Source organism: Malus sylvestris, chromosome 16 (genome assembly GCF_916048215.2).
Source record: "Malus sylvestris chromosome 16, drMalSylv7.2, whole genome shotgun sequence".
Taxonomy (NCBI): Eukaryota; Viridiplantae; Streptophyta; class Magnoliopsida; order Rosales; family Rosaceae; genus Malus; species Malus sylvestris.
In genome coordinates this window covers 35,612,055-35,630,662 of record NC_062275.1, presented here as the reverse complement: position 1 = coordinate 35,630,662, position 18,608 = coordinate 35,612,055, and the positions used below count along the sequence as shown (strand labels likewise).

The following is an 18,608-nucleotide window of genomic DNA, read 5'->3' as shown; positions in this document are numbered from 1 at the left end:
TTTTAACTGTGAAAAGGAGAATATGAACACGAGCGGATAAAATCTGTTTGCACCTAAAATGTGCCCATTCTGGCTAAATATGGCATTTGGACGATGACTGTGCAAAAATACTAACTTAGAAAGATATTTGGCTGCAAGTAGGGTAGTTTAACATTATAATTTTGCTTTTCCCTTTTGTTTGGGTGATAGAGGTTTGCCAAAAGCTTTGTTTAATCAAGACAATTGCATGCCTTCCCGTTAAAAGTGGATTGGAAGACACACAGACATTTTGGTAGAGGATACATGGTGAAAGAGGCCAACTTGCTTCTCTTAATTATTAATTTATTGCAAGTGGTGGAGACATGTGGTGGAAATACAAGTTCCCATTTTTAATATTATTTCACATGCAAGCTAGCAGAGAAGTTTCTTTCAGGCAAGTTCAATGTTCTCAATAAGGGGCTCTCTCAGATCTCTATATAAAGAAGCAGAGGCACAAAGATTATGAATACTCAAATAACCAATCAAATCAGTTTACTCAAATCAGCTCATCAATCTCCTTGTAGACATTTAGCTTTAGCCAAGCATCCTTTACTATCCTTGTTTATTAGCTCTGCTGCTCACTAGTAGTATCGATCTCATTTGTAGTTTTATTTACAACCCTCAAAGTCATTCCCCAAACCACCAGAAATTGCCACAAGACTAGACCAACTTGGCTGATCCCTCGAGAACAAGCTCGAACCTTGTATTTAGCATCCCTCTGTACTTAGAATGCTGATGAGTCAATATTTTATTATATATTTTACCCTAATCTTAGTTATAATTTAAGGAAAACTAATGAAAAGGGCTTGAAAACTTTGAGTTTTAATGATAAGGACAAAATAAAGGGTAAAGTGAATAGTACCAGGATTGACTTTTTAGTGTAAAAATGTGGTTTTTCGTTAAAGTGAACAGTACCAGGTGCTTTTCGTTAAAGTTCCCTATAATTTATTGGTTATTTTGGTAGGATTTTGATACTTTGCTTTATATTTTTAATATAGGACATTCGACTTCCTCTGGAGCAAAACCGGATCAAACAGACGAATTTTGGAGTGATTCAAATTGGAAGACATTCGTGTGTTCCTTAGCTTATTCGTGTCAAAATCTCAGTAATTTTTACCAAGCGATTATTTTCTGATGATTAAATGAAAGAGCAGTGCGCGTTGCTGAAAAGTGAAGTTTCCGGGCTTAAACTGCATTTTTGGAGCCTAATATGACCTCAGATGGGTTTGTGGCCTTCTGAAGAAGTGTTCAGAATAGTCTAAGCTTGAGATCCAGCTATTTTGGGCCAGTTTTGGAGCTGATTTGGGTTCAAAACGTGGCTATGCAGATTTTTGGGCGAATTTACCATGTTAATTTAGGATTATATTTCCTATTTTATTTCAATTTATTAGGTTTCCTAGTTTTATTCTAAGACCTTTTAGGGTTTTATTTTGTATTAGTATAAATAAGATATTTAACCATTAGTTTAAAGGGAAAGGGAGAACACAATACTTTGGCTTTAGAGGGCTTTTGACAATTCAAGTTTAATTTCAAGGTGTTTTCTATCCATGTCTTTAATAATATTTTGTTTTATGATTGTTCGTAACTAGTTTTATGATTGTTCGTCATGAGCCTTAGCAAGAATATGTAGCTTCTTTTCAATTTACTTATGATATTATGCATGCAAGTTTTGAATTATTAATGACCGTGTTTTAAACTATCTAATTGTCTTGATGATTGGCCAATATTAGGATATTTAGAAAAGTAATTTGATGCAATTTTGGCGGAGGGTTGTCCCTGAAATTGGCGCTGGCTTCTTGTGGTTAATATGTGTAACCTTTTAGGATGGACGACACGTTTTAAGGGTTATATGGTTTTTCAAAAGGTTTTCACAAAACTTAATGAGTCTTGCATGTTCACATTCGATTTGCACGCCACAAAAATGTTGCATGTTAGATATACGTTCTATGTTGGAGGTTCCAAGTAGGATATACTTTAGGAAAACCTAACATTTAAAATATGCATGTGTAATTCATAAGTAATTGGAAGAACTATGTAGGATTGTTATGGTGACGACGGAACCCTAGTGCTCAAATTTATTTTCAAAACTATTTTCTTTTGTTTTATTTATTTTCCCAATTTATTTAATTGTTTTTAATTAAATTCGTTTTCAATATTTTAGGTCAAAAAACCACCCTCTTCCAAACTTTGTTTTCAAATAATTAATTAAGATTTGGTTTTAACATAAATTATTCATTCAATTCTTGTGGAGATCGACTTTGCTTGTGCTGCTATACTACGATAACCTTGTACTTTTGCAAGTATTTTAAACTGTTTTTATCCCTACTTTTGCAGGTGGTAAAATCCCTATCAAATACTTTGTACTTTAAATAAATACATTTATGTACAACTCATTTCCAATCATTTAGTTTACAAGCAATTTACAATACTAGTAATTTACTTTCCTCTGTCATTTACTCCAGCAACCTTCTCATTTACATGTTGTTACATTTCTCCATATAAGTAAAGTCCTTATCTTTCAGGCAAAGAAATAACTTTGATTTGAGCCACTCAAATGCACAATCTCTTGGTTAGAAGTCGAACTTAAGCGCAACATTAATCTTTCAAATCCCATCTACTAGCGCCATCTAGTAGTGGCATGCCCGCACCCGCTAATTTCCTGGTCAAGTAAATTCCCGGCATGCCAACGAGCCCATGGCGAATTTAGGGAGCGAAGAAAATTAATACACACTAAATTTAGCTAAGTCAAAAGTGGTCTTCGTACCCGCGGTAAATAATAATTATGGACCCTAGTGAAGTTAACTAGGAGGTTCTGGCTTTATAACAGTAGAGATTTACCTCGGTGCTCTTGGTCCATGATTATGATTAGCTGGCAAACCAATCTTCGTCGTTTGAATTAATTAGAAAGAGAAAAGTGAAAGACACGGGGAATGCGGTTCCAGTTATGGTATATTCTGAAATGCTTTTACACGTGACATGAAAACGCACATTACACAACTCACAAAGTACTTACAGGACATGCGCTCCAAAAGGCAGGACAAAGGAATAGGAACAAGCCAGAGCCTCTCAAAGTATAAGTCAGTATCCTCCAAGGTGCATGGCAATTTGGCATCCTATACTGGTCGGATATAGGTTTATATGGGGGGCTCACCAGATGGACGAACAACTAACAGTGAAACAAATATCTATTGTACATCTGATGCGGCCATATAGTGACATTCAAAAGATTCAAGAGAGTAACACATCACATTGCACAAGCAAAGTGGTTTCTTTCCAGTTTAAGTTAATAAAAAGAAAGACATCTACTCCATGTTGAATCTATTGGCACAATTCTATAGCATGTTTATGTATGTTAAGATCACATATAGTACTGGTTTGGTACTGAGGTGTTGTTATAAAAAGTGGGTATAAAAAAAAGCTGAGCTTAAAAAGGTGTTTAGTAAATACTTAAAAACAAGTTATTTTCACAATTTTGGTTGAAAAAAAGTTGAAAACGTGAAGCAACATAAATGTTGGATTAGATTTTGAATCTTGAATTATGATTTCTTGTTAAACATTAGATTATATGTTTAAGATAAATTTTAGAAATATTTTTCTTTTAAAAATAAAGAAGCAGACCATCGGCGTTGCAGATGGCGTCAATGGTTGGGCTAAGTATGGCATAGACGGTGGTGAGTACGCAAGGGAACTCATGAAGAACGACTTTTATCGCCGCCCATATTTACAATAAAAATAATAACAATGTGAGTAATGAACTAAAAAGAAAAAGAAAGGGGCCTTTTGATAAACAGTTGATTGGAGCCGTTGATCCAAGAAACGTTTTGGAGGAAGCTCATGCAAAGAATAAGGAGAAGATTGGACTACAAGGCTCATCAACCGCTTGCATCCTGAGCTTCAACAAAGAGAGCGGAGTCTTGCATGCTGTGAACGTTGGGGACAGCGGGCTCATGCTATTTAGGGACAACAAGCTTCTGTACCAATCTCCGATTCAGCAGCGCATGTTCAACTTTACGTATCGGTTGGGGAACGGCATCAACAGCGATAGTCCTGATTTCGCTTGGGAGAAAAAGGATATTCAGACAGTCCAGGGGGACATCCTATAGAATTTGAGATTGGAAAGGAAAAAGTATGAATGCAAAAGAACAGAGAATAGGTGAGAATAATTTTGTGATTGATTTTCTTGATTATTTGCATTCGCATACATTGTAAATATATACATATTACATTAGTTGACTTTGTAAAGCCATAGAAGGTAAGTATTAGAATACAATACAATAGTAAAGGCAAAGACTGAGTGAATCGTGCAGTGCAGCAAATCACGTCCTAATGGCAGATTTGTCTGCTTGATTTGCTGGACCTGTAGTAATCTCTTTATCCCCCCTCAAGCGAAACGGAACAAAGTGAAGATTGAGCTTGGAAATAAGGAAGGATAATCATTCACGAGATAGTCCTTTGGTGAAGACATCGGCAATTTGATGTTGTGAAGGCATATGCCGGGTGGCAAGGACCCCTTGAGCAAGTAACTCACGAACAAAATGGTAGTCAATTTCTATGTGCCGTGTGCGAGCATGGAAGACCGGATTTGTAGCCATTTGAAGAGCGGAGACATTATCGACGTAAATACATGGTGGAGTGTAAAGAGGAAGACCAATCTCACGAAACAAATAGCAGAACCACCATAGTTCTGCTGCTGTGGTGGCAAGAGCGCGATATTCAGCTTCAGAGCTTGAGCGAGACACCGTGGATTGCTTTTTAGCAGTCCAAGTCAGAAGGTTCAGGCCAAGGAAAATGCACGCACCACTAGTGGATCGACGATCATCAACAGAACCAGCCCAATCAGCATCGAAAAATCCACGAAGAGAGAAGTCCGTTGAGGAACGGAAGAGGAGACCATGTGCAACGGTGCCCTTGATATAGCGATAAATGCGCTTGACTGCTTGAAGATGAGTGGTTTTCAGATTGTGCATGTATTGACAAACTTGATTGACAGCATAGGTAATGTCGGGGTGTGAGAGAGTAAGATATTGGAGCCCACCAACCATACTACGATATGTCTCTGGGTTAGAAAGTGGATCACCATCATGTGCAGATAAGCGTGTGGATGAGAGGAATGGAGTGAGACTTGGCTTGCAAAGATCCATCTTAATTTTTTTTAACAAATCAGAAGCATAACGAGATTGAGAGAGACACAGGTGGCTACCATTGCGGATGACCTCCATGCAAAGAAAATAATTAAGATCCCCCAACTTCTGACTAGCAAAGGTGGCACATAATGTATCAATGAACTGATGAATAACAGCAAAATTAGAACCTGTAACAATCAGATCGTTAACATATACAAGCACATATAGAGAATATGTGGAAGATTGATAAATAAACAAAGATGCATCTGATCGGCTATGGAAGAACCCTTGGCTATGCAAAAAGGAGTTTAAGCGTTGAAACCATGCACGTGGAGCTTGTTTAAGACCATAGAGTGCCTTGTGAAGACAACAAACATGCTGAGGGTGTTGGGAATCGACAAAACTAGGTGGTTGTTTCATATAGACCTCTTCAAGCAAGATTCCATTCAAGAAGGCATTACGAATATCGAGTTGCTGTAAAGTCCAATTTTTGCAAATAGCTAAGGCAAGGATTGTACGAATAGTCCTTGGTTTGACAACGGGACTTAAAGTTTCTTCGTAATAAAGACCTGCTTGTTGGTTGTAACCCTTGGCGATAAGACGTGCTTTGTGTCGATCAATAGAACCATCCGCTTTGCGTTTCACCCGAAAGACCCATTTGCATCCGACAATATTCATATGAGGAGTAGCGGGAAAAAAATACCATGTTTGGTTTTGACAAAGGGCTTCATACTCTTCTGTCATAGCTTTCTGCCAATGAGGATACTTGGTTGCTTGAATGTAGCTAGATGGTTCGAACTACATGGGATCATTAAGGGCAGCAGTTAATGCTTATGGAAGCGGATGTGGGGTTGAGCCATAGACTATATTGTTGATGTTCGCGTCAGGAATTTCCGTCGGGGATGTTTCCTGGCTGACGAGCACATAGCTTCCCGGGAGGTTGGCACCGGTTAAGGGCTGCTGTCGGGCTTCTGCTTCACTGTCGGGCTTTGTTGGGCAAGTCTCGTCGGGCAAGTTTTGTCGGGCAAGACTCTTCGGGCAAGGCTCGTCGGGCAAGGCTGAAAGAGAAGGACATAGTTAACTTTAAGAGGTGCCTTTGTGGGGCCTTAGGTGTAGGCCTTGAGGCTCACAATCAAGGTTAACTTTTAGGTGCTCAGGCGTGCCACTGCCATCTTCAATATGGCAGATGTGAAATGGATGTCGAGTTTTGGTTGTATATATGTATATACTCGAGAAACTGTGTTAGTTATGACAGGTGCCTTTGTGGGGCCTTAGGTGTAGGCCTTGAGGCTTCCTATCAATAACTAAACCAGTGCTCGAACACATCATAGTTGTTCTCATGATTGCATGAGTCTTATAACTATTATACTTCTGATTACCCGAGTTCGAGAGGTAGAATGAACCCAAATAGGTGCCTTTGTAGGGCCTTAGATGTAGGCCTTGAGGCTTCCCATTAGAGTTCGTTCTTATACTCAAACGTTCTAGACCGCAGAACGGAATGAATCCAAATAGGTGCCTTCGTGGGGCCTTAGGTGTAGGCATTGAGGCTTCCTATCAGAATCCTTTCCATGCTTAAGCGTTCTATGGTAATCATAATGTAATAGAAATAAGACTAAGAGGTAGGTCGATTACTTGTGCCCCAAGTAACTTCGGACTTCTCGTTTGTCAAGGATTGTCGTGGATGGGTTAAGTCCACATAAGGTTCTTTTTTATGCCTTGAGGCCAAGGACATTTAGCTAATCAGATTTGCATGCCCGAGGGCTTAGGACTTGGATCTGGTTTGAACACTGAAGATATATTCAAATCGGATTCGAGTACTGAGAAAGCCTTTTAATAGTCATCTTGCTAGAAATAACTTGAATATAACTGGAAGTATACAACATATTGCTAGGCTAATGAATGAAAAGACAAAAACAAAGAAGGTCGGGCAAGGTTTAACCTTGTCGGGTAAGGCTGATCGTCTTGCAGGTTCCTATCTTTGTAGTTTATCAAGGGTCTGAAAGCTTTAGAGAGAGAGAGATTACAAAAGATGAATCGATACTACAGCAAGGTTGAACAAGGTAGCAGAGCTATTACAAGGGTTTGAGTGAAGGTTTATCTCGCGAGGGATGAAGGCTTGTCCCGAGAGGGATGAAGGCTTGGGCTGACTACAGCTTCATTTTGAAGGCAAATCTGGCTTTGAGCAGAGTTTGTGCTTGCATTTGTTTGTTTGATTGAGTGTCCTTATTCCTGGTTTCTCTTTCTTCTTATATAGACAACTCGGCTTGGTCTCCTGTAGCAGCAACCTTGCCCGAATGCGGTTTGAAAGGTGATGACTCATCAGCTATTTTACATGTATTGCCACCATAAAGTACTTTATGGGCTGTGTAGCTGGTCAGTCTATACCACTTGGCCTTTGGGTAGGTAAGCAAGTGGTCTTCATGAGCTGCACCAAGTCAAAAAAGGCCCTTTCTGCTTTTCTGGATTTCGACTGGGCTTCGGCTGACTTTCCCTTCAAGCCTCCTTTTGGGCCAGCTCCTTTCTTGAGCCCAAAGTTCAAGTTTTGATCCAAATAGTTGACACTTTTAAACTTTTGATGGTCAGGAGAGTGTGCCTGATCAAGCACAACAGCATCATTGGTTGGCGTGAGCACCGTCGATGGGGAGGGCTCATCGGTGGACATATGGGTCCGTGGCTTTGGAGAAACACCATCAGAATGATCTGGCAATGGAGAAATGGGTGCCAAGCCAAGGGGTGTGGAGGAGGTATCTAGGTCCGTGGCCTCATGGTGGGAAGAAAAAAGTGTAGCTTGTGGGGGCTGCTGTGCTTGGTTGTGGGGAGCAAGACTAGGCATGGTAGTGGGGTCCATAACAAATTGTTGTTGCGGCGGCATGCTAGGAGAAGCTGCAGTTGTGATGGCCTGATATGGAAAAGTGGATTCATCAAATTGAACATGCCGGGAAATATAAACCTTACCAGAGGCAATGTCTAAACACCGATAGCCCTTGTAATTGTTATCGTAGCCAATAAAAACACATTTGATGGATTTTGTCATTAACTTATGAGAATTGTAGGGAACCATATGAGGAAAGCATGTGCAACCAAATGTCTTCAAGAATCGATAGTCTGGTGTCCTGTCAAATAACTTTTCATAAGGTGAGACATCCCCAATATTGTGCAGAGGTAATCGATGAATTAGAAAGGCGGCCGTGGTGAAAGCTTCCACCCAAAATGAGGACAGAAGATGGGATTGGGCAAGTAAACATAGACCTATTTCAACAATATGACGGTGCTTTCTTTCAACAATGCCATTTTGTTGGGGAGTATAGGGACAAGAAAGTTGTTGAGTAATGCCATGTTGACGTAGAAAAGTGCGGAAAGCATTGCTAGTGAATTCACCACCACCATCAGTTTGCACAATTTTTATTGTTCGTGTCAACCGATGTTCAACCATTCTTTTAAATGTAATGAAGGTAGACATAATATCAGATTTTCTTGCAAGGGGAAAGAACCACACAAATTTGGAGCATTCATCCATTATTGATAAATAAATTTTGTACCCAAAATTAGAGAGAGTTGGAGCAGGTCCCCATACATCAAGATGCAAAAGATCAAGTGGATGTTGAGCTATAGATGTGCGAGAATTGAAAGGTAAGCGACATGATTTGCCTAATGGACAAATGTGACATTTGTTATTGGAGGATCCACCACTAATAGGTAAGTGGTATTTATTGGCAAGAACTTGAAAAATAGCGGTTGATGGATGTCCAAGACAAGCGTGCCACACATCACAAGTCGTCCATTCTCCATAGAAAACAAGCTTTGGTCTAATTTGTGAAGCAGCCCGAATGTAATAAAAATCACCATAGTTATGCCCAATAAGAAGTACCTGGCCCGTTGTCTTGTCCTTCACACGAAAAGAACGATCATCCATCTTAAAGAAACAATGATCATCATAGCAAAATCGACGAAGCGATAGTAAGTTCTTTTTAATGGCAGGAACATATAACACATCATCTAGTATGAAGGAGCCATGTAAACCAGTTACGGAGGATTTACCAATATGAGAGATACGTAATTGATTACCATTGCCAACAATAATAGAATCAGTACCTTCGTAAGGTTGAATCTGTGTGAGAGTGGAAGGATTAATGGTCATGTGATTTGTTGCGCCAGAATCAACAATCCAAGGTGTTGGTAATGGAGAATGGGCAGTAGCAATATATGCAAAGTTTCCACGTGTCTTACATTGTTTAGCTTTGTGACCATATTCCTCGCATAGTTGGCAGGGTTCGTCAGCCTCAAAAGTGGGTGGCTTGGGTGGCAGCGATGGTGAAGGAAGAAGATGATGTCAATGGTCATTAGAGGGACCACGGTTGAGTCGAGGAGTATTCCAATTGGTCTGGCGATGGGAATTAGAAGAACGCCAAGCACCACCAAGATGACTGCAATCATAACCTTGTCCGTGGCTAAAAGAACGATTAGAGGAGGAGAACCGGTTTTCGTTGGAGATGGATTTGGATGGGCCATTAGAGCGACGATGAGCGACGAAGGCAACACCGTTGGACAATGAAAGAGATGACATCTTTTTTATGAGATTTTCTTCTTAAATGAGCAGGTCGTAACAATCATCATATGAGAAAGAAGGGCGAAGATGAACAGCGGTGGTAAACTCCTTGTATTCAGGACCAATGCCATCTAAAAGGCATTCAATGAGGTCATCTTCACTGATACTGGAACCAGCAGTATTAAGAGAATCTGCAAGGCTTTTGGCATGCATCAGATAGTCAGACATGGGCTTCTTCGAATCTTTCTTAAGAGTGCGAAGTTGGTCACGAAGAGTGCGGATGTGAGTCTTGAAGAGAGGTGATATACGATTTTCCAAGAGAGTCCAAACATCATAAGCATAGGTGCAATGGATTAGAATAGTTCGGAAAGAGGATATGTAGGTAGCCTTGATCCAACTGAAAACGAGTTTGTACCTAGAATAATAGGGATTGACAAAGCCATCATTGTGCTTCTTCGGTGGTTTAGAATTGATAGTCACGACATCTTCCATGCCATGAATTTCAAGAATATCCTGAAATTGAGATCGCCAACTAAGATAATTGTTGCGGTCCATGGGAGTGTTGATCGTATGAGAGATATTGAAGGTGGTGGGAAGGGAGATAGTAGGGGCAGTCATGGCAGAGGAAGATGAATCAGAGGAGGTAGAGGAGATTGGGGTAGCAGAAACCATAGAGGATCGAATAAAGCGTTAGCTTGTGGAGAAGGCTGATACCATATAGAATTTGAGATTGGAAAGGAAAAGTATGAATGCAAAAGAACAGAGAATAGGTGAGAATAATTTTGTGATTGATTTTCTTGATTATTTGCATTATCACAGATTGTAAATATATACATATTACATCAGTTGACTTTGTAAAGCCATATAAGGCAAGTATTAGAATACAACACAATAGTAAAGACAAAGATTGAGTGAATCGTGCAGTGCAGCAAATCACGTCCTAATGGCATATTTGTCTGCTTGATTAGCTGGACCTGTAGTAATCTCTTTACATCATAGTCCTTGGGATTGATGGCTTGCTGGACAACATGTTTCCAAGCGAGATTGAGGAGGTTCTTGTGGCAAATAGTACGTCAAATTCAAAAGATAGGGAATCTGACCGCAGTGGTGGTGATTTTGATTGCTATGCATTGGCTTTGAGCATAGCGAATCTCGCCCTCCATAGCTCGTTGGATAAGTACAACCCTAGCCCTTTTTCAGAAAACGCTAAGAAAGCTGGATTTGAGTACGTAGGAGGCAAGATCGACGACATTACTGTTATTGTTGCACGCGTTGTAGCTAGGTAGTAGACTAGCCTTATAAGCTAATACTATCCATGCATGATTCTTATGTTACACTAAAAATTTTCACGTTTGAATGAAATGAAAATGTGGTTGTTCTATTAATCAAGATCTATGTTTGGAATTTGTGGTTGTACTCCTATTTTATTACAATTAGTTTTTTTTTTATTCCAAAGCATGTTACTAATAATACTAACAAGTAAATGGTTAGCAAACAACTAATGTGTTCATTGAAGCAAACAAAGTGTCCAAATTAGCTCAATCTCTACCACATGATATAACATGTGATCTAGTTATTTTTTTTTATTTTTTTATTTTTTTAAGATTAAATGATAGTCATTTCATTAAATTCACAATTCTTTCGCAAGAATATTAAATTTGGAGAAAAACATCATTTATTTATGAGTGCCTTCAATCAACATACAATAAAAAAATTGTTAATTTCGTGTGGTATGAAAAGAAAATATGACTAGTATTGATGCACAAAATCAGTGAGGATTTTGGTACAACAAAAAAGTGTGGATAAGTATGTAGATAGATAGGGACAGGGAAGCAAGCACAAGATGTACGTGGTTCACCTAGATTGGCTACTTCCACGAAGTAGAGGAGTTCTTATTAATTGTGAAGGGTTTACATAAGTACATAGGTTCAAGCTCTCCTTTAGTGAGTACTAGTGAATGATTTAGTACAAATGACATTCGGAAATATTGTGAGAGAATGATCTCTATTTATAGAAGAGAGTTTCTAGTTTCATTCTGACATTGACACGTGTCGTGTTGTGATTGGCTTCTGATGTTGACACGTGTTGCGCTATGATTGGCTTCTGATGTTGACACGTGTCGCGTTGTGATTGGCCTCCTGGTTGGAGAGAAACTCTTTTGGGTCCTTGACGGTATAACGTTGACCGGTGCTCAGTAGTTTCGGGATTGGTCAAGTATGGTATAAACAGTGCCCCCCTAAGTTCCTGAGTGAGGGAAGCTCCTCGGTTGGGGACTTGCAAGATCCAAGCCATTGAGTAATCACGAAACTTCTAAGTACCGAAGTGTGGTATCATTTTCACTTGCCTTATCTATCTCATATGTAGATGTGGCATCTTCTCTGGAAGTACTTTCCTTCATCCAGGGGTGGTATCTTTAACTGATGAAGATGCACAAGGTAATGTATCAATTTCACTTGAAGCTTACTTGTAGTTTCGGGCTTGGTCAAGTGCAATACAAACCTTATAGTAGGAGTCCCCCAAGTCGCCGAGCTATGAGATTTGCCGAATGAGGTAACAGACAAGGTAAGCAATCAGACTTCCAAGCAAGCAACCTAGATCGGAGGTTCGACTTTGGCTTCTGGTTGATTGTTCTCCTTCTCAAGACAACATATAGTGCCCATCCTTCTTATCCTCTACTGGTTCTCTTACCGTTGGGGACTCTGAGATGAAGAATGATATGACCGCTGCGGTGATGGCCAGGAACCTTCTCACTCCCAAAGATAACAGACTACTTTCCAAACGGTCTGATGAGTTGGCTGTTAAGGATTATCTGGCTCTCAGTGTTCAGTGTGCAGGTTCTGTGTCTAATATGGCTCAACGCCTATTTGCTCGAACCCGCCAAGTTGAATCAATGGCGGCTAAAGTGATAAGTCTCAAACAGGAGATCAGAGGGCTCAAATATAAGAATAAATAGTTGCACAGGCTCACACATGACTATGCTACACACATGAAGAGGAAGCTCGACCAGTTGCAGGAATCTGATGGTCAGATTTTACTTGATCATCAGAGGTTTGTGGGTTTGATCTAAAGGCATTTATTGCCTTCGTCTTTTGGGGCTATACCGCGTAATGAAGCTCCAAATGATCAACCTTCGGTGCCTTCTCCTTTTGGGGTTCTGCCTAGTACTGAGGCTCCGAATAATCACCCTCCGGTGCCTCCTCTTTCTGGGGCTTTGCCGACTGCTGAGACTTCTCCTAAGCAACCTTTGTGAAGGCTACCTCTTGTGTGTTTATTTTGATTCATGTATATGTACATATTTGTAACTTATCGAAGATATCAACAAACAAGCTTTGCTTCATTTCAACGTATTGTGTTAAATACACTAAGGCCTTCTTCACTAAGTTCTTTGAATTTTTCTTTTTGTTGAAGCTTGTATGTTGAAGCTTTGTGAGTGAAGCATGTAGGTTGAGGTAGTGCTCCCTTAATTTCCCGAGTGAGGAAAACTTCTCGGTTGGAAACTTGAAAAAATCCAAGTCACTGAGTGGTCGTGAGACTTCCGAGTATCAAGGAGCAGTAGCATACGGTAGGAGTCCCCCAAGTCTCCGGTCGAGGGAGTGGACGAAGGAGGTGTCTTGCTACTAGCCAAGTTTCCAAAGTAACAAAACTTCACCATTTTCCTTTCTAAGTGGTAGCCCAAAACTCCTCCTTCATATATATTTGTTATGAAAGTTGTTAGGCTTAAAGAAGAGGAGGCCTAGGCAATTTTGTTTGTTTTGAATTTTCGATTTTTTTTCTTCTGAATTTTCGAATCTTTGAATTTTCGAATTTCTGAAAAGAAAAAAAAAATATATATATATTTTAAGCTTTATATGTGAAGCTTTGATGTTGAAACTTTGTTGGGCACCATGAATTGATTTTGCTTCACACTATCTTGATCAAGATAGTGTGAAGCTTTTGTAGGTGAAGCTTTTGTGTTGAAGCTTTGTAGGTGAAGCTTTTGTGGGTGAAGCTTTTGTGGTGGGTGAAACTTTTGTGGGTGAAGCTTTTGTAGTGGGTGAAGCTTTTGTGGTGGGGGAAGCTTTTGTGAGGGAAGCTTTTGTGGTGGGTGAAGTTTTTGTGGGTGAAGCTTTTGTGGTGGGTGAAGCTTTTGTGAGTGAAGCTTTTGTAGTTGAAGCTTTTGTAGGTGAAGCTTTTGTGGTGGGTGAAGCTTTTGTGGGTGAAGCTTTTGTTGGTGAAGCTTTTATGGGTGAAGCTTTTGTAGGTGAAGTTATTGTGGGTGAAGCTTTTGTAGGTGAAGCTTTGTAGGTGAAGCTTTGGAGTTGAAGCTTTGGAGTTGAAGCTTTTGAGAATTTGTAGTTGTCCTCCATTGATGAAGCTTTTGTAGGTGAAGCTATTGTGGGTGAAGATTTTGTAGGTGAAACTTTGGAGTTAAAGCTTTGTAGGTGAAGCTTTGGAGTTGAAGCTTTGGAGTTGAAGCTTTTGTTGGGTACCATGAATTGATTTTGCTTCACAGTATCCTGATCAAGATAGTGTGAAGCTTTTGAGAATTTGTAGTTGTCCTCCATTGATGAAGCTTTTGTAGGTGAAGCTATTGTGGGGGAAGCTTTTGTAGGTGAAGCTTTGGAGTTGAAGCTTTTGTTGGGTACCATGAATTGATTTTGCTTCACACTATCTTGATCAAGCTTTTGAGAATTTGTAGTTGTCCTCCATTGATAAAGCTTTGTTGAATTTCCTTTTTTTTTTTTTTTGGGAAACTAGAAATTTGAAAATGTGGGAGAGACAACATATACAAATTTTGCCTCCACACTGTTGAGCAAGAGATTGTGATGCAAGCCACACCTTGTAGTAGTCGAAGGTTTGGATGAACCATATAAATTGAATTTGCTTCGAACAGTCTTGAATTTGCTTCGAAGGTTTGAGAATTGTAGTTGTCTTCCATTGGTGAAGCTTTTGTTAGCACCATAAATTGGTTTTGCTTCATACTGTCTTAATCAAGAGTGTGTGAAGCTTTTGAGAATTGTGGTTGCCCTCCATTGATGAAACTCTTGTTGGCACCATAAATTGGTTTTGGTTCACACTGTCTTGATCAAGAGTGTGTGAAGTTTTTGAGAATTGTGGTTGAACTTCTATGATGAAGCTTTTGTTGGCACTATAAATTGGTTTTGCTTCACTCTGTCTTGATCAAGACTGTATGAAGCTTTTGAGAATTGTGGTTGCCCTCCATTTAATGAAGCTCTTGTTGGCACCATAAATTGGTTTTGCTTCACACTGTCTTGATCAAGATTGTGTGAAGCTTTTGAGAATTGTGGTTGAACTCCTTTGATGAAGCTCTTGTTGGCACCATAAATTGGTTTTGCTTCACACCGTCTTGATCAAGAGTGTGTAAAGCTTTTGAGAATTGTGGTTGAACTCCTTTGATGAAGCTCTTGTTGGCACCATAAATTGGTTTTGCTTCACACTGTCTTGATCAAGAGTGTGTGAAACTTTTAAGAATTGTGGTTGAACTGCTTTGATGAAGCTTTTATTGGCACCATAAATTGGTTTTGCTTCACACTATCTTGATTAAGAGTGTGTGAAGCTTTTGAGAATTATGGTTGCCTTCCATTGATGAAGCTCTTGTTGGCACCATAAATTGGTTTTGCTTCACACTATCTTGATCAAGAGTGTGTGAAGCTTTTGATAATTGTGGTTGAACTCCTTTGATGTGGCTCTTGTTGGCACCATAAATTGGTTTTGCTTCACACTGTCTTGATCAAGAGTGTGTGAAGCTTTCTACGAGTTGTAGTGTTTGCATTGTTACCTAGGGGAAATGTCTGAAGCAGATGCAAGAGGGCTGAATAGCTTGATCTTCGTATGCTATGCACTGAAGTTGTTGTTGGCTTGCAATAAGACTTTGTTGGTGACTATAACTCTTGTTGGGCATAAGTGCTCCCCTAGTTGAGTTGTCAAGCTTGAGGGTTTTTTATTACTTGTGAATGCTAGGAGTTCACATGTACAAGTTGTACCACTCATCTTCTGGTAGGTGGACTGAATGGTGAGTTGTTTTCATCACTTGGTTGGTGGTACGAAGGTGAGTTCCTTTATCACCTTTCATCACATTTCATCACTTGGTTAGTGGCATGAAGATAAGTTCCTTCTTCACCTGGTTGGTGGCATGAATGGCAAGTTGCTAAATGATATTAGAGTACGGGTTGTACATTTCATCACCTGGTTGGTGGCATGAAGGAGAGTATGGGTTGTATATTTCATCACCTGATTGGTGGCATGAAGATGAATTCCTTTTTCACCTGGTTGGTGGCATGAGTGGCAAGTTGCCAAATGATATTAGAGTACGGCTTGTACATTTCATCACCTGGTTAATGGCATGAGAAGGGTATGGGTCATATATTTCATCACTTGGTTGGTGGCATGAAGATGAGTTCCTTCTTCACATTTCATCACCTGGTATGTGAGAATAAAGGCAAGGTGTCTAGGCACATTGTACCAAGTGTCGAATGACAGAAAGTATGTTGAACCCTTTCAAAGCACAGTTGGCTTATGTATGAATGTGTTGGAATGTATGATTGAACGAATATACTATGAAGCTGTTCGTTTATTTGTATAGTATTGTTGACATATACTTAGACTTTATTTCATGTTGGAAGCATTCATGTTGAAGCTTTGAACCCGAGTGTTTCATTACTAGGAATGTAAGAGGATTAGGACAGAGTTGTCTAAATCACCTCTTTATTGAATTCATGCCAAATAGTTTTCGTTACATAGGATGCCGAACGGATGAAGCTTAACACTTGTACAATGTGAGTTTACTTGTAATAGTACTTCAAGTGATCAGCGTTCCATGGATTGCCAAGGGACTTGCCATCTGAGCTTCTAAGCTTGTAGGAGCCAGGGCGATTGATGCCAACAACTTCAAACGGTCCATCCTAGTTTGGACTAAGTGTTCCTTCACTCAGGACTCTGTCGCAGAGTAATATTTTCTTCAATACCCAGTCCCCAACTTTGAAGGAACGAGGTTTGAACCTTGAATCATAGTAGTTGGAGATGCGCTGCTTGTAAGCAACATTTCTCAAGTGAGCCTGGTTTCTGTGTTCCTCGACTAGGTCTAAGTTGAGGGTAAGTTGTTTGTCATTTTCACTTTGCACGTAGTTCTGGACTCAGAACGTTGCTTGCTCAAGCTCAACTGGGACAACTACCTCTGTACCAAAGGCAAGTGAGAATGGGATTTCTCCTGTTAATGTCCGATACGAAGTGCGATATGACCAAATAACTTGGGGTACAAATTCTGGCCAACAACCTTTAGCCTTGTCCAAGTTGGTTTTCAAAGTTCGCTTGATTATTTTGTTGATGGCTTCAACTTGTCCATTAGACTGGGGATGAGCTGGGGAGGCAAAACATAAGTTGATGTTGAACTTAGAGCAGAACATCCTGAACTTATTGTTGTCGAACTGTCGCCCATTGTCCGTGACTATCGCATTGGGAATGTCGAATCTGCAAAGGATGTTCTTCCATACGAAGTCTTCTATTTTTACCTCAGTAATGGTTGCCAAGGGTTCTACTTCGGCCCACTTTATGAAGTAGTCAACTGTAACGATTGCATAACGAACCTTGCCTTTCCCTGCAGGCATTGGGCTGATCAAATCAAGTCCCTATTGGGCGAAGGGCCAAGGGTTGATCATAGGAGTAAGCGGCTCGGGAGGGGAGTGAGGAATAATTGCGTAGCATTGACACTTATCACATGAGCGGGATATTCTGATAGCATCTTGGTGGGGTGTTGGCCAGTAATATCCTTGGCGAAAAGCTTTGTGTGCTAGGGATCGAGATCCAGCATGATCTCTGTAGACTCCTTCATGTATTTCCCGAAGGACAGTTTCCGCATATGTGGGCGTAAGGCATCTTAGGTATGGTAGGTTAAAACCCCGCTTATAGAGTTGGTCATTAATGATCAAGTAACAGGTAACCTTGTATCGAATCTACTTAGCTTGGAGTTTGTCATTTGGAAGGGTGCCATGAGCAAGGAATTTATAAATCGGGGTAATCCAACTATCCATTTGTTGCAAGTTGCACACTTCCGCAGCCATGATGCTTGGTGCTGCCAACAATTCGACCTAAATTTTGCTCCCAATCTTGTCTTCCACCGCTAAGGTGAGGCGAGCCAAAGCATCTGCATGACTGTTTACCGCTCGAGGAATTTGGGTGATCTGGTAGTGGAAGTGCTTGAGCAACAATTGTGTTTGTGCCAGATATACTGCGATGAAGCTATCCTTAGCGTCAAAGTTGTTGGTGACCTGGTTAACCACCAATTGGGAGTCACTAAAGATATCAATTCGTTTAACCCTAAGGTGTTTGGCCAAACGTAAGCCTGCTAGGAGGGCTTCATATTCGACCTCATTGTTTGACGCCTTGAATTTGAAACGGAGAGCATACTCCATCGCCACTTTGTCAGGGGTCGTAAGGACTTGTCCTGTTCCACAACCTTGTTGGTTGGACGAGCCATCAACATATAGACTCCATGATGGGGCTGTTGGTTCTATTTTCTGAGCTTCCGAGGGTAATGAAACCATTTCTTTAGGCGTAGAAACAATGTCAACATGATATGTGATGTCGGCGATGAAGTCTACCACTATTTGGCCCTTCTTAACTAGCTTTGGTCGGTAGGAGATGTCAAACTCACCCAATGTTATCACCCATTTGATCATTTGCCCGGAAGTGTCAAGAGTTTGGAGTATCTGTCGAAGAGGATGATTGGTAAGCACGATGATGGAGTGTGCTTGGAAGTAAGGACGAAGTTTTCGAGCAGACATGACCAATGATAGATCCAATTTCTCAATGTTAGAGTATCATGTCTCAGCATCTTGTAAGGCCTTGCTAGCATAGTAGATAGGCCGTTCGACATTATCATTATTTTGAATGAGAACGAAACTTACTGCTGAAGCCGATACCGA

General features: G+C 40.3%; 1 pseudogene; it reads left to right on the top strand.

Moving 5' to 3' along the window:
• Nucleotides 1-3,036: 3,036 nt before the first annotated feature.
• On the top strand, nt 3,037-10,973 carry LOC126609328 (probable protein phosphatase 2C 55; annotated as a pseudogene).
• The last annotated feature ends 7,635 nt before the right edge of the window (nt 10,974-18,608 follow it).